This window comes from Amblyomma mixtum, chromosome 2, assembly GCF_055824585.1.
Source record: "Amblyomma mixtum isolate Tamu chromosome 2, ASM5582458v1, whole genome shotgun sequence".
Taxonomy (NCBI): Eukaryota; Metazoa; Arthropoda; class Arachnida; order Ixodida; family Ixodidae; genus Amblyomma; species Amblyomma mixtum.
In genome coordinates, this window is record NC_143013.1 from 8,618,404 (window position 1) to 8,634,010 (window position 15,607).

At 49.4% G+C, this 15,607-nt stretch overlaps 1 protein-coding gene, 1 long non-coding RNA gene and 1 pseudogene across 2 annotated transcripts in view; 1 reads left to right on the top strand and 2 right to left on the bottom strand.

Annotated features, from left to right (window-relative positions):
- Positions 1-15,607, bottom strand: part of LOC149358347 (uncharacterized) — a 164,795-nt gene that overhangs the window by 22,731 nt on the left and 126,457 nt on the right. The gene's annotated exons all lie outside the window — the stretch shown is intronic.
- LOC149358348 (protein GVQW3-like) lies at positions 1,185-15,164 on the bottom strand (annotated as a pseudogene).
- Tollo (Toll-like receptor Tollo) overlaps positions 2,262-15,607 on the top strand; it is a 37,998-nt gene continuing 24,652 nt past the window's right edge. The window contains exon 1 of the mRNA XM_089570405.1: positions 2,262-3,051. The gene's annotated coding sequence lies outside the window, so the exon portion shown is untranslated. The remainder of the gene's footprint in view (positions 3,052-15,607) is intronic.

Genomic DNA, 15,607 nt, shown 5'->3' on the forward strand with positions numbered 1-15,607 from the left:
AATACACAACACGTGTAAAAAAAAACAAGGTCTCTATTATAACCACATCAGCAGCGGGAAATTCACATAAAGAAGGCCGGTAAACGTCATATTTAAATTTTATGGTTCTAATAGTGACGTAGACAATGTTTCTATCTGCACGTGTTGTATATCGATAACTCTGCGCTTGTTCTTCGGGTGGATTCCGTTTCATTCAGCATAGTTGTAAGTTTGCGCTAGTCTGGGTTTAGCTCCTGAGTACTGCCTGTTTTTGGCAATAATGCTCCTTGCAGTGATCGATCACCAGCTGGACAACAGTCTGCCTTAGTTAACTCTAACCATTGCTTCTCATTACACTGTCATGAAGAGCGACTGCAATCGACTTGCATCGTCATGACCGCCGTGGACAGGAGTAGTTTAGCGAAGCGATTAGTTTCGTTCGATTTCCATCCTACCCACACTCCCGCCGGAGAAACTTACAGGCATTAGGAACAGCAGGGGCGTGGTGCCAATCGAGCCACTGACAACGGCAGAGAAGAATCAACATGAAACACAACTGGTGACCTTTTACATTGGGTCCTAGGAGACATGTTTCATTCTCAAAGAAATTAATGCATGCAACAGGCAGATAGCGCGAAAACAGAGACATAATAGAGTTAGCTACCGAAATGACCCATACAACTGATATTAGGACACGTGTCCTTGCTACAACGTGTGTGTATTGTTTCCGTCAGCAAGAACCTGCCCGTCGCTGCTGCTAAGAAACGATGTTGGTAATGAAATGTTCAAGCATTAAATAAGCGAGAAGGGGGTCACCTGTGCTCTGTGCAGGAAATGAACTTACTGTTTTGTCATTTGCAGAGTTGTCAGAAAGCACACGCATGCGCTGAGACAGCGCTCCCAAAAACACATGCAAATTCAGTATAACTACTTCAAGCACAAGTGGTGTGGTAGAACATCAGTAAGCACTGAGACATTGTGCACCAGGCTCTGAACACGAGTGATGTCTTTAGAACAAACAGACGAGAATAGGAAAACCAGTACACTGCTACCGAATTTTCGGTGCTGTTATTCATGGCACATAATATTGATACGAAGTGCAAAATTCAAAACGAGATACAGGAGAGAGAGAGAGAGAGAGAGAGGGGGGGGGGGGAGAGAGAGAGAGGGGGGAGAGAGAGGGGACAAAAAATAAAGGAGGGGATCTAGGCCGGGTTGATTCCCCTGCATACAACGAACAAAAGAATAAAGCAGTGAAAGATATGACGCACACACAAGAGCATACAGTGCACATAAACACTGCGTTTGTTGAAGTGTCATTTGATTTCATTTATTTAGTGTCCACTCGAGTGTCTACCATTCCAATCCAATAAGCATCGAGACACCCGTGAAGGAACCTACGACCGCAAGTGAGAGAGGGCAGGTGTCAGGGCCTAGTTCTAAGGGAGGGTCCATGGGGTTGAAGGCCACAAGACGACGCGCACAGTTATGTTTGGCCAGGCTGCGTACACAATCCTCCTCGACACGATTACACGTGCGCAAACGTAGTTAGCACCATTTCAAATTTTAACTTGTGGTTACGACCTCTTACTAGTACCCTGAGGTTTACAGCACTCATTCGTGCATTCCTGCGGGACACGGTAGGGCGGGGAACTCCATATACGTCTTCATAAATTTAGTCATAGTACGAAATAGGCGAGGCTTTGCAGCCTGAGGTGTCACGCAGGTAGACCGCACTGTGATGGGCCTGTCGCTGCCCATAACGCTGCGTGCAGGCAGTGATGCCAACGCATTGTATACTCGCCTGAAAGTAAAAATAAACACGCAAGAGAAAAAAGACCCGCGCTGGCAGAGTCTATCGAAGCAGGAGGGTGGCGAAGAGATAAACGGACGGACAGGCCAGACAAAAAAAGAAGAGAGAGACAAACGCCGGGCGATAGCGGCGATAACCTGCCGGGGCAGTCCCGAGCACGAACCGCGCGCGCGGTTTTCGTCGACGGCGGCGCGCGCACCCCGTGACCCCGCGTGAGCGTGCAGACGCGCCGCGTCATTACCATAAAAACTCGCGCCCGTCTTCTCCCCGGCCGGCGCTTCTTCTCCTTCGGCGAGGGGAGAGAAAGCGCGCCGGAACTGGCTCGTCGCCCTGCCGCGCGAGAGATAAAAGCGGGGAGGAGACGGTGGCGATATATACACCGGCGGCAGCCCGAGCGCACTCTCGGGCCGAACAACCGAGCACTGCCTGCTGTTGCTGCTTCTGCAGCCCCTGATGCCCGTCGCTCCGACAGCAGTGGCGGCGGGCGATCTCTAGCGCGCGAGGGATCGCTCCGTAAACTGGAAAAACTGGTCGCGGACGGCGTTGCTTGCTTGCTGGCCCCGCGCTGCAGCCGCCGGAGGAGCTATCCGAGGTGCTGCTGGCCGCTCTGCTCGGCAGAAAGGACAAAGCTCAAAAAGCAGCCCGCCTCCAACACCCCCCTTCCACTCGCTGCTCCTCGCAGGGGCGATGTTATCGCGTGAGGAGCCCGCCGCCGCCGCCAGTGCAGTGGTTCCCGGAACGCCTGGTCGTTGGGGCGGGCGTGAAGACATGCCTGCGCGGACGGAGCTGTTGGCTGGGCTTCGCCACTAGCGCCACTTCCGCCGGAAGACTTCCCTACGGCTTGTGATATCCCTTCAGGGATTGCCGAATCCTTCATTACAGTCCGCGTGGAGAACCATTACGCTGGAGCAGCTCGCTTCCGTGGAGCAGTATTGAAGTCCAGTTTTTAAAATCCAGCTTGCTTTCGAACTGGTTAAAACCGGGATCTGTGAATGAAACAACGTGGTTGACACCGACCCCGAGTTCTTCAGCCAGTGAAGTTTTTGCTCGCATCGTTCGTGTGCGGATCTCATGACGTCACATAACATGTGGTTCTGTGCCCTGAGACCCTGACGCCTTGTACACGCTTCAACGCACTTGTTTGCTACCTTCCCGTGAGTGCTGGAGCGGACACAGAGTGCTTGGATAACCGCCGAAACTGACGTCACAACCAGCGGTGCTCCTTCGTACGGCCCCTTTGTGATTACGCGACCGGCATGGTAAGGAGGAGCTCCCTTCGCTTCATTGCATAGTCGTGGAGCTGATGTTTGGCACCCTGTTATCTCCCACCCGAACCACTCTTCAACTCTGCTAGCGGCCCAGCTCGCAAAACTGTTGATACTTTACGTTCTTGGCTGGGTCTATTCTGCTGGTGGCAGGGAGGATCACCGCACTAAAATTCTCTAGGCAGTCGCCTGCGATGCATAGTTGAGAGTAATTTATCGTTTTTTCACAATCCTTGATTCTCTGATGCCTCAAAAGGTAGTTGTAGTAAAACGTTGCTGTGCGAAAGTGATGTGCAGCTGACAGGGCCGGATGTTTTGACACTCGTCTTGGATTGGCTTAAAGTGACATGGGAACAGTTTTTTTTTTTACTTTCGCACAGCTCCGGTTCTGTCGGCAATGCCCATTTTGGCCGCAGCCGAGAGAAGTTCGGGAGGCTCCTTAGGAGGAGTTTGTATGACTCGGCTCCTAACCATGATCGGCTGCATAATGAAACTTGAGATCTGTAGCTCCTTTGCTACTTTAACGGTCATTCTCGGCTGCTGACAAATTGGGTGACCAAAACGTAAAAAAAGAACTTGCTCCATGCGGCTCGGCACAACAGAAAACAGAAGCAATAAACAGCGACGAAAAATTCCTGAAAGCAGCGCGAGGGTGCTCCCAATTATCAAGTTCGTTAAGCGAACCCTCTCATATTTCTGCTGAGAAATAGACACTGTGGCTTCCGCGTGACCAAAACTTGCGTGCAGCGAGATAGCCATACTATGCCGACTTTCTTCCGCAAAGTACCAAGATGACGACGGTTCTAGCATAATTCTGTTAATTATTTTTATTCTTTTGACTAACCCTTATGACCGATTCAAGCGATGCTGGGATAACCCAACAAATCAATGATAAGAACGGTATGAAATCGAGACGCATTCACGAAGCCTATCTTATGGCGAATTCCAATCGGGGATCCTCCACGAAACCGAATAGCTGTTTGGATGGGCAATTTGGATTCAGATCCCTAGTTCTGCCTGGACCGCGACGGTACACCCTAAACATAAGGAAACAAAAAGGGCGTAAACTGAATCCCTTTTATCGCAGGGAGTTCGCCAGAGGACGGCTAATTACTTCTTTTTTACTCCTATATCGACGTTTTTTTGTTTGTTTTTTTAGTGTACGTCCCTAGACTCCCTAGACATCTTGCACCTTCGCGTATTCGGAGAGCGCACCGGGTCGCCATTTGGAATTGACCATTACTTTAGAGTGCAACGTCATTTGGCCAATGCACAAACGTTGACCAGCCACTAACCACACTTGGAGACAATTTTTATCTTCCCCCTTATAACAGCAGTGACGCATGTCTTGTTCTAGCAACCCAAGCGGGATGACTGAAGAAAGTAACAACATGCAGTCTTCTCGATGCAGATCGTTTAAAGCCGAGACAGGGTCCACGTATGCATGGCTTGTTGTACTTAGCCAGTCTTAGCATACAATAAGATGATATATACAGCGATGAAAGTGCCTCGAAACAGCCCAACCTTATGTGAGAGAAAGTTCTCGCCTTCGCAGAGGCGGAATCACTGCTCAGTACTATGTATCGAACCAGCCGCAAACGTCGGACCCAAATGAACTCGGACATAAGAACGAGGCCACGGTTAGCCGAGGCTGCCCCGTCGCCTCTGCAACTCGTTTTTGCCACCTTTTCGGAACAACAGAGAAATAGTGCGCACCCGCCGTTCTTTTCTTTCAGACACTCGGAACTCGAAGCGTTTCCTCCTTTCTGCTAAAAGTCGTCATGAAATTTCCCTTCTTTTCAACAAATAAGTCGTAGCTTGCAGGAACTACGTCCACACACTGTTGTTATTGCACTGATGTGCAGCATGTGCGGCCTGCAGTGTATATTTGGCAGCAGCGGTGCAGAAACGGTTCCGACTATACTGTCGTATGAAAATGCGGAGTTGTTTTTTGTCCTTCTCTGGTTGCGACATTGTGTAGTTTAATTCTGCGTTGCAAGAGAAAAATGCAGTCGTACGTGCTGCTCTCAGTCATCAATATGCTCTATCGTTCCTTCAATGAAGAAAATGAAAACTAAATTGAAATGTTCCCAATGTTCCATGTGTTACTGATTTAAAAAAAAGTACTATATGAGATCAAATATTTTAGGGGAATCCCCCAAGGTGGAGTAGATTTGTAATAAGGGAGTAATTACTCATTGACGTCCACCCGAGCGCAGCAATGAGTAATTACTCAATGACGTCAATGAGTAATTACTCCCTTATTACAAATCTACTCCACCTTGGGGGATTCCCCTAAAATATTTGGTCAACACTGTTCCCACTTCGAGTTATTGATCAATTCGCTCTCGCCCTACCATAAGCTTGCCGTCCCGGTTAGCTCAATTGGTAGAGCGACTGCTCCGGTGTAGCGGTGGTCCCAGGTTCGAACCCCAGACCAGGGCGAATTTTTCTTTAACTACGAAGTTTCTGAGAAAGCTGTATAGCTTTCCTTTGTAGCCGTATGGCTGCGCTTGGGTGGACGTCAATGAGTAATTACTCCCTTATTACTATATGAGATCGAATACGTTTTCATACCGGTTTTTGTTCAAAATCTACGGAGGAAACAGTTTAGGCTTCGGCACAATAACAGCCCGTAACGGCTCCGTTCTCTTCCCCGGCAGAATCGGATACCTTTAATTTGATGATGGCCGCTCACTGATAAAAGGTGAATCGATAACTGCGTTTATCTGCACACAAAAACAATGTAATGCGGCTTCCTTGTGGCGCATGTCGTCATGTGAGTGCTAGAACAACTCTTATCTTCGTCCTCCTAAAAACTGCTCGGAATCAGTTTCACAGCTGGCAAGGATTGCTTGCGCTCGCCCTAGCGACGTGCATACCAAGAGGGCGGTAGTGACTCGCGGAATCGGTATCGTCTGCGCGTTCCCCAGGTGCCACTTGGGTCCGGCTCCACAAGGCACACACAACGCAATTATAACGCAGTTAAACATTGTGCGACAGGCAAGCTGAAGCGGCACTCCCAAGCGCTAAATGTTGTACTCTTGTTAACTAAAAGAGAATCAGTGTTGATTCTCTCTTAGAGAATCAGGAGACGGAAACTGCTCACTGCTCGTTACGAGTTCTTCACCTCGGCACAAAGATGACGACAGGCGAAGCCGCTAGGATTTCTTGCAGGTGACAGGTGTGGCCAGAAATCACCGCAACATACGAAACGCACTCTCTCCGTCCGTCCGTCCGTCCGTCCGTCCGTCCGTCCGTCCGTCCGTCCGTCCGTCCGTCCGTCCGTCCGTCCGTCCGTCCGTCGGTTCGTTCGTTCGTTCGTTCTTGAAATACAGCAGGCCGAAAGCCGAAGGGTGCCAGTGCACAGAAAAGAGAGCATTGCAGTTGAATACAAATACAAGTATAGCGAACATAAGAAAGCGCCGGAAAGTGCATTAAATGAAGCAAGAAGCAATGTAGCCAATGCATCCATGATAAGTACACGAAAGATCGTCCTGTTATGGACTTTTCAAAGCCGTTATTACAAATCTTCGAGGTTCTTCCGATCCAAACGGTTTCAACAACATTCGGTGTCAGTTCTGCTTCGTAAGACAAATATGACGCTCGACTCGGTTTCAGCGTAACAACCTAGCTAATTATCGCCACGTGTCAGTCCTTGGTAGCCGTGGTCCTCCTTTTTCTTTTGTGGTTCCTTTCAGCTGTGGTTCCTTTCGGAACCACAGCTGCCTCTTTGTTCTGGCGCGAATTTAAAACGATGCAACATTTTCCGCCGCCAGTAAATGGAAAATGTTGGCCCCCTATTCGCCATTTGCGTTGCACTCATTGCTCAACAGCACATCACTTGCGCGTCACGGTCGCTGAGGCCCGGGACTTGGTTTCATTGCTTGGATGTGTTCCTCCGCGGCGTTCGGAGACTGTCCCGGAACTACCTTCGAAACTACGTACCCAGGCCAAAAGCCAACATCCGCGCTATATATGGATACTTGTCCGGATAAAAACTCGCACTTGAAAGCGAGTTATTACAAACTACAATTCAAAAAGAAACACGAACGGCTCGCCATATTCAGCTCCGATCGCGCAAAAAATGAGGCTCCCACGGTCGCTTTCACTTGCAGCGCGTCCGCCGTCGCCGCAGTCCAATATGGTGGGCCCCCAATTTCACGCTCTGCGGTCGCGTGAGTGAAGGCTAGGGCGGTATTTACCTTTCGCGCTTCGTTTCCCGGCCGTTCTCCTCTCCGGCCCGTTTGCCGGGCTTCTTCGCCGTCGTTCGCTTCTGGGAAAGCGGCCGGCGGCGGACAATAGAGGGAGCTGCATGGCTCAAGACGCTCCTCCCTCCCCGCACGGGCCAGTCCTCTCGAAGCACTCCGCTTCCGGTCAGCCGAGCCGGCGGAGCGCGGTGGAACATGCCGAGTTTTCTGCTCCAGCTGTTCTTACACAGGCACTCTAGCATGTAGGCTCTCTTCTTGGATGGGAGAGGGGGAAAGGCGCGGCCAAGAACAAGGGCAGGGTGTTCTTTCTTTATTTATTTATACGCAGAGTACGGCGAGGCGACGTTGCAAAAAGAGGAGTTGCTGGCAGACGAGTACGCGAGTTTCATGTAAACAAACAAAAAAATGGCTGAGGCTTAGCTAAGGTTAAGCTAAGGTTAAGCCATATTGATGGCTAGGCTTGGTAATACATGACTTTCCTTGGTTGAATACTTGGTCATTTTAATACAACCACTAGAAGTGTAGCAAGGATTGCCGTGGTAGCTATATACGGGATCATCGGTGAATTCAATGCAGAGTGTACAACCGCTGCCCCAGCACCGGCTACAACAGCATTCTTGGCACCCATGGAAAGTACATTGGAAAGCTGAGGCAAGCTCAGCTTTATACCGCTGCTGTAGCGCCACGTGGTCAGCTGCAGCGCCTCTGATGTGGAGCCTCCACCGCCGCGGCCGACCGCGCGAGCCGGCAGCCCATCTCCCCTCTGCTGTGACGTCATGTTGTCACGTGGTCAGCCGCCGCGCCTCTGATGTGGAGCCTCCACCGCCGCGGCCGACCGCGCGATCCGGCAGCCCATCTCTCCTCTGCTGTGACGTCATGTTGTCACGTGGTGTCACGTGGTCACGCTAAAGGTCAATGGTAGCTCTACCGCCGCGCTCGAAGGGCTGTAGCGTAGCTCTAGTAATATGCTTCGCATAAAAAAAAATATAACAATGCTTCAATGCAAAATTTTTACAACGGCATGAGCAGAAAGGCTTGTAATTGTGGCACAAGCAGCATTTCGTTTAAAGCGCCCTCACTTACAGCGCGGTGCCGCCGCCTCAAGGCTGTTAAGAACTCTGCATAAAGCAGTGCTTAGAACAAAGCTATAGTTCTTCGCAACCGGGATCTGCAATGCTCGGGACAAGCGAAATTCCGAGCAAAGCTAGGCAGACGTGCGTGCGTATGCCAGCAGTACTCGAGGAGGGTAAAAATTAACACTCGGCGGAAAAGTGAAAAAAAAAAAAAAATCGAATAGGAGGAAATAAGGGTGCACGAAAATTCTTCGATTCAGTGATCCCTTTCTTCACCATTTCCAGCGCTTCGTTTCAGTGAGAATCGGTCCACGCACCAATCTCGTATACTGCATCGTGAACGAAATGTAAACGCGGAAAATGCGGTCGATTTTTTTACGGCACAAACAGCACAAAAGAGAGAAGCTTAGGCACACTCACTTCGCTTTAGAAAATGAAAACACTCAAGGTTATCTCAAAGCTAGCTGACGCCTTTACATCAACAAAAACTCGGAGAGGGGAAAAAAAAAGGGGGGGGGGGGGGGGGTAAGGTCCACGCTCTAAACCGTTTGTGGTGTATACTCGCAGTTCTTTCCCTCATCGCTCTTTTCACATCGTTTTTAACTAAACTGGCGGCGCGGTTGATTTGTAAAACAAATGAGAGGCCATTCTCGTCGAACTCCTCCATCAAAAGCCCATGTGATCACACAGGCGATCGAAGCGGCTTCGACAACTCCCTTTCATCAAATAATTGCCGGAGCAGAAAATATAATTATTTTGATCAGTCTCAAGTAGCGAAACTTTTGTAGGAGGGTTCGAAACTACCGCAGGTATGAGACTTATCCACACGGCATTGGCTCCGTAACCGAAGTTCTTCCATTTTATATGCACCTGTTCATACAGCTGCTTTGCGGAAACCGGACCAGATGTAAAGCTCCTGAGCGACGAGCAGATGAGATGCCCTCTCTCCATCGGACGATCCATCGAAGGGGACGCCCTTCTTCTCAGCGGCTCCCTACCCCCCTCCCCCCCCACCACCCACCTCCCCCGACTCCACTGTCTGCGGTGTTAGCTTTACCAAAGGTATACGGGACAGCGTTGACGCTTCACGGCCCTGACGCTTGTTAAGTGATCGCGATGTCAGTTCTTTTTGTGTTTTTTGTTTCTATACAGAAAAAAGTATTTTAGGGTTTGCACGTCAGATCATTGCTATGTGCTGGACCCTTTTCGTAATTTTCTCCGGTTGACCTTTCTACGTACCATCTTGCCCTAATAATGATGTTTACGCCATCAGTAAAACCAAATCATTCAACCAAAACATTTTTATTTCACAAGTGCAAAAGATAAACTGCTGAAAACGCGAGGTACTGCTTAATATGTGCACGCGGGGCTTTGGTAAATATTTTAAATTTACATATTCCTGTTCATAAAAGAAAACTACGGGTGTATATTGTTTTGGAAAGTTGCATACGGGCTCAGTGACGCAGCAATGGGTGCAGAATCATACGACTACGGTACAAACAAGTAAAACGTCGCAAGAAATTAGTTTTGGCGCATCCATTCGTTCACTTTATAACGAGTTTCCAGGTAGGGCGAAATTGTTATTTGCTATTCGTGAGCTTCGTTGGCACCTCGATATCATGATTCCTTTTCTCTGCTAGGGTTCCATTTTTGCTATCCACCACTAGAGTGTTCAATCCCGTTGACAGCGTATAGGTAACGGTGCTTCAGCCAACAACGAAGGAGGAGAGAGAAAAAGAAAGAAAACCGGTTAGCGGCAGAATTGAAATCGAATTGTTATGGTGTCCGGGCGCTGAAGGTTTCCGCGCCATTCCGGTATACGCAACACCTGAAGCTCTTCAAAGCGAGGCTGCAAACTTTCCGGAAGCCGTCCGTTCAGTGAGCAAAGCAAACGACAGGCGTCTGTCGGTGCGCACGTCTCAGATGGTTCCAAAAAGCGCCTTGCACATGGTTCTAAGACCATATGCCACTCTCTTATCTAGGAGTGCTGGTTTGAAAGGTGATATTGCTGCAGGCGTACAGGTTGCTCTCATCCCCCCCCCCCCCCCCCCCCCGTTCTTTTTTCCTGTCTAGTTTTGCAGCAAGTTAGAATAGGCGCCTAGGTGGAACACAGTCTTCGTGCAAAGCCTTTCAGATTGATATTGCGTGTTCGTGACGTGATCCAATCATTAGCGCCAGACGCGACGAGCTGAGAGCAATGATAAAAGAGGCAGGGGATATAGCGTAGTTGATTGGAAGCTTCTGGCGCGCGCTATCCCGTTGCGAAGCAATGGGAGAAAAAAAACGAATTGAAATCTTACCGGAGGTCGCTGGAGGGGGGCAAATGAGGACTTTTTGGAATTAGGAGCGCTGTAGCTGAGGGCTGCGGACTAATGTCAACTATCATCAGGCTGCTTAGTGTGCAGCGCCATGTCAGTGCACCGGGGTTTTCGCGTCGCGCCGCCATCCTAGTGAGGGCGCCCCTGTCGGGATCAAGCTCGCAGTTATGCTTAGCAGCCGAACGCCATACGGCGTTACTAGGTTGGTTTGTAGTAGAATGCAATATGCCCAGACCGGCCCGACGATGTCAATTTCAACCGTTATGTATGATGGCCCGATTATTGTTGGTACAGTTCCCCTTCTTAATGTTCGCGAACTGTCGCCGCATTCAGGCTACCGTGCTGTAGTTTTAAAAGCAGCCGGCAACACGCACCGAGAAAACAGACGAAAACGAGCGTTAACTATCAATTTATGCCGCTTTGCTTTTCGACACAGGCACTAAATGAAGCTCGGGAAAAAAAAAAAGATACGGAAAAAGAGAGACGGAGGAAAACTGCGGATGAATCCGCGAAACTCTGCGCAACTGCAGCTGAAATGGATACCCATCGATTGTGATTCTGATGGGAGATAGTTTACACCGCGCCTTTCGTCTGTTGTTGTTGATGATGATGATGATGTCTTTAGGCTTAATGTCGCAAACCCAGGACGGGGGAGGATTGGCCAGTGTGTCTGTTGTTACGAGAGGACCAATAAATATCCAGGGTCTGTATTCTTCCTCTACTAACTCATAGTCCGCACCTTCCTCTCTTTCCAAGTTCATGTGGATAACATATGGAGTCTGCACGTTTCGCTTTAAACCTAAAAAGACAACGATGAAAACACGCCGAATTCATTTTTAGAAATTCGGTTTTAAGCTAAAGAGGTGAGAAACCTTGGCATGCATGCTGCAATAGCTGACTGTTCAGTACAACATTCGGCCGCAGGAGAAAATTAAGAAAAATTCTTGATCCAGGAGCGCGGTGAACAATGTTATTGTTGGATTTATCGCTATAAATCATCACATATTTCAGCGGAGAGATCAGGAATTTATCCTTACAAAATAATAATCTAAAAAAAACGGACATTCTGTTCTCAGATAAACATCGAAAAAGTGCGCGAATTTTCAAGAAATATACGCCGAAAAGTTCGCTGTAAACACTGTGGCCAACGAGTCAACTACGATCACATCCTGTGGGATTGCAAAATAGAGCCACCTCCGGTAGATCTAGTTACCGCTCCTTCTCTCGAGCGGTGGGAGACCGTGCTGGATATAGCTCTGACCCCAGAACGCAAGTTTTGGCAGTGGAGTGGGCTGACAAAGTCGTCAAGGTCGACCACTTAACGCGACCTCTTACCAAGTTCTTTCCGGCGAATAAAATGTTTTACAATCAATCAACACCCTCCCCCCGCCCCTCTTCCACCTCCAGACATGAGCAACCCATCCTCCTATTTACGGGACCATCCATATAAGCAGTGTACACTATTCGTAAATACAGCGTACGCTTACAAAGAAATAGATAATTTTTACTTTATATATACAGGTGAACATGGACTGCAACTGTTACCAAGGTAAATGTGGTAGAAAGAGGGCAGATAAATGGGTTTCTTGCAAACACAAAAATGAACAAGGGAGGTGGAAGCCACCCTGGCAAGCTCCCTGAAGCTTCCCCGTCCCTTTTGTTGCGAAAGCAATACTGCACTAGTCGCCGAGCCATTTCGGGGAGCCGAGGAAAGGCCATACTGCGCATGCGCGAGGAGCAGTGACGTCACATGGCGCATAGCTCGCGAGCCGCCGTCGTCGTTGCGCGGGTGACTCAGAGGTGCCGCCGCCGCGCTCGCCAGTTGCGCATGCGCAGTAGCGGCGCATAGCTAGCGTGCCGGGGCCGCCGCCGCTGCCGCACGCTCTCCATCGCCTCTCTCTCTCTCCTCGTTGCTTTCGCAATCGTCCAGGTATAACCAGAGCAGTTTTGCTCTGGTTAAACCTGGAGGATTGCGAACTGCCACTGCCAATTTTGTCACTTTGTGTTTACCTATAGGCAAACGTTGTTCGTGAGCAATGCAAAGTGATGCCACCAAAAACTGGTGCGTAAGTTCGGGTATGCACCTCTACATTGAAAACCCCGCAGCTTACACTATACGTGCACAACTGCTGCGCATATAACGGCACCAACCGTCCAGAGTGCCTCTCCCAGCGCTCCGCGTGCCAAAAGTTGGCACAACACAATGCGTGCAGCGTGTTCTGGTAGGGCGGGACCAACACCAGCGTGGGGTCCCAGAGAGGCCTCCATTTCTGAGCGCACCACAACACGCACACAAAATAAATGAGCAAAATAAAACTTCGGTTCCAGAGGGGTGCGCTTCGTTCTTTTGATGTTCCCTTCCCTCTGTCCCCGTTCGCTGGCTTCGTCCCGACCACAGCGATGTGCGCCGCTCGGATTAAAAAGCCGTCTCCATCTCGGAATGCCCGGCGCAATGGCCGAGAGGAAATCGCTGCGGGTCCGGCTCCTCAACGACGCGAACAACGGGGATCGGTGCGCAAGCATCGTGTGTGTGATTGTGTGCGTACTACACGGTATGAAAGCGCCGGTATAGTGGTCCTCGAGTTTTCGGAATGCGTTTATGGCTCCGTTCGGTATAGATCTGCATCTCTCGGCTCAGCGTAAGAGGGCGGAAACCGGCCCTCGTGTATGTGTGTGTGTCCTGAACATGCGTCCCCCTCGTCTCTTTTGGATCCCCTTCGGATCTTCCGCGTTGTTCGCTGCAGGTTATCGGAAGCCCCGCGGCTCCTGAGCCTTATTTTTATCTTAGTTTTCATTTCTCGTTCCGTTGTTTTGTTTTGTGGAAGTCTGGCTGACCACGCAAGAATGCCTTCCCGCAGAATAATACCAGTGGCACTATAGGATTTTGATATTGCGCTCACGCTTTCCCATCTCAGGAATGCCTTTCTATTTGCCTTCTGAATGCGCTTAGCTTCAACGAACTACGTTTGAGAAGTCCGGCGATAAGTTATGTTGGCGCTGAAAACAGGTCTCATGGAGTTTTACGCTGTGGTGTTGAGGACATGGCGGAGGGTTAAGGGTGGGGTAGGGGTGGCAGAGGCGAGGTGCAAACATGAAGCGCTGCTGAGACATTTGCTAAGCTGAGACCACGTGCACAAGCGATATAATACGCCAGGAATTGCGTCTACATTTACAAAAAATTTTAGATGGTCTATAGACTGTCCATAGACTTCTGTCTATAAGGTCTATAGACTCCCTATAGACAAATCCTACAGAACAGTCTATAGGTAATACAAATGCTATAGACAGTCTATAGGCAATCTATGGGCTTATGGCCATACCTCTTTAGTGGACCTTTTTCTATAGGCAGCCTATAGACTATGAATAGACAATAAGATACGAGGTCTGTTAGAAAAGTATCCGACCTTTGGCTGAAGAAAAAAAAACTGGCATGACTGGAGCGTTGGAAACCTAATCATCTTCAAAGTAGTCTCCTTGGGACTCCCCACATTTCTCCCAGCGGTGCTGCCACGTTTTTAAGTATTCCGAAAAGGCCTCTTTCGGAATGGAGTTTAGCCCAGCCGTCGTTGCAGCCATAATGTCCTCTCTTGTATGAAATCGCGCTTTTTTCAATGGCCTCTTGATTTTGGAAAACAGCCAGAAGTCGCAGGGGGCCATATCAGGAGAGTAAGGAGCCTGTTGAACTACATGAGTGGTTTTTTGCCAAAATATCTGAATCAAGTGCGAGGAATGTGCAGGAGCAATGTCGTCATGGATGCGCCAATTTCCTGATGACCTCAACTCCGGTCTCTTGCGCCGCACAGCATTACATAGGCGACGGAGGACATCCCTGTTGTACTCTTTGGTCATTGTCTGGCCCTGTGGGGTGCGTACTCGTGGTAGTCCATACAGCGGGAGTCTAAGAAAGCAGTCAGCATCACTTTGACGTTGCTGCGCATTTGGCAGGCCTTCTTCGGTCTTGGTGACGTGCAATGCTTCCACTGTGACGACTGGGATTTGGTTTCCGGGTCGTACACGTACATCCAAGACTCGTCACCAGTGATTATGGTGTTGATGAAGTCGGGGTCACTTTTTGTGGAATCCAGCATGTCCTGCGAGACTTCAACATGAAGCTGCTTTTGTTCCACCGTGAGCAGCTTCGGTGCGAATTTTGCCTCAACTGTCTTCATGGCCAAATGTTCGGTGATAATGGAATGTGGAGAAAAAGTGCCGATATTCACCTCTTCCTTAATTTCTCGGATAGTCAGACGACGGTTCCTCATCACCACAGCGTTCACTTCGGCAATGACCTGATCATTTCGGCATGCTGATGGCCGACGGGAGCGTGACTCGCTCTCCATCGATGTGCGGCCCTCTTTAAACCAGTTGTGCCACTGCTTAATCTGTGTGCTGCTCATAGCATCGTCACCGAAAGCCGTCTGATTATTCCGAATGGTTTTCGCTTGGCTGTCGCCCAGTTTATGGCAAAATTTGACGCATTAGCGCTGCTCCTGCCGCTCCGCCATTTTCCTTGCACTAAAAAACCGACGAAAGCACTGCGCACCACCTCACTCAAACGCTGCGTCCGAGCGACTGACGCTATCGGCACGCGGGAAAAAATTCATGCATGCGCACGAAGGTTCAAGGTCAGCTGGTGCAAGCGCGCCTGTTTCATATCCATCAGGTGTTCGCAAAAAAAAAAAAAAAGGTCGGATACTTTTCTAACAGACCTCGTACATCTATAGGAAGGCAGTAGAGTCTACAAGAACTCTATCTATGGACTATTTTTATTAGGGTTAGTTGCCGAGGCGTTGCTCAGACGCGTTGCATCCACATATATCGACGAGGAACAAGAAAAACTCCAAGAAAAATGTATGCCTATTATTAATGCGAAAGCATTACTTGACTCTGTCGCGTCAGCAAAAAAATGCCCGCAACGTTGTCGGCATGATTACGCCGTTCTCTGAAG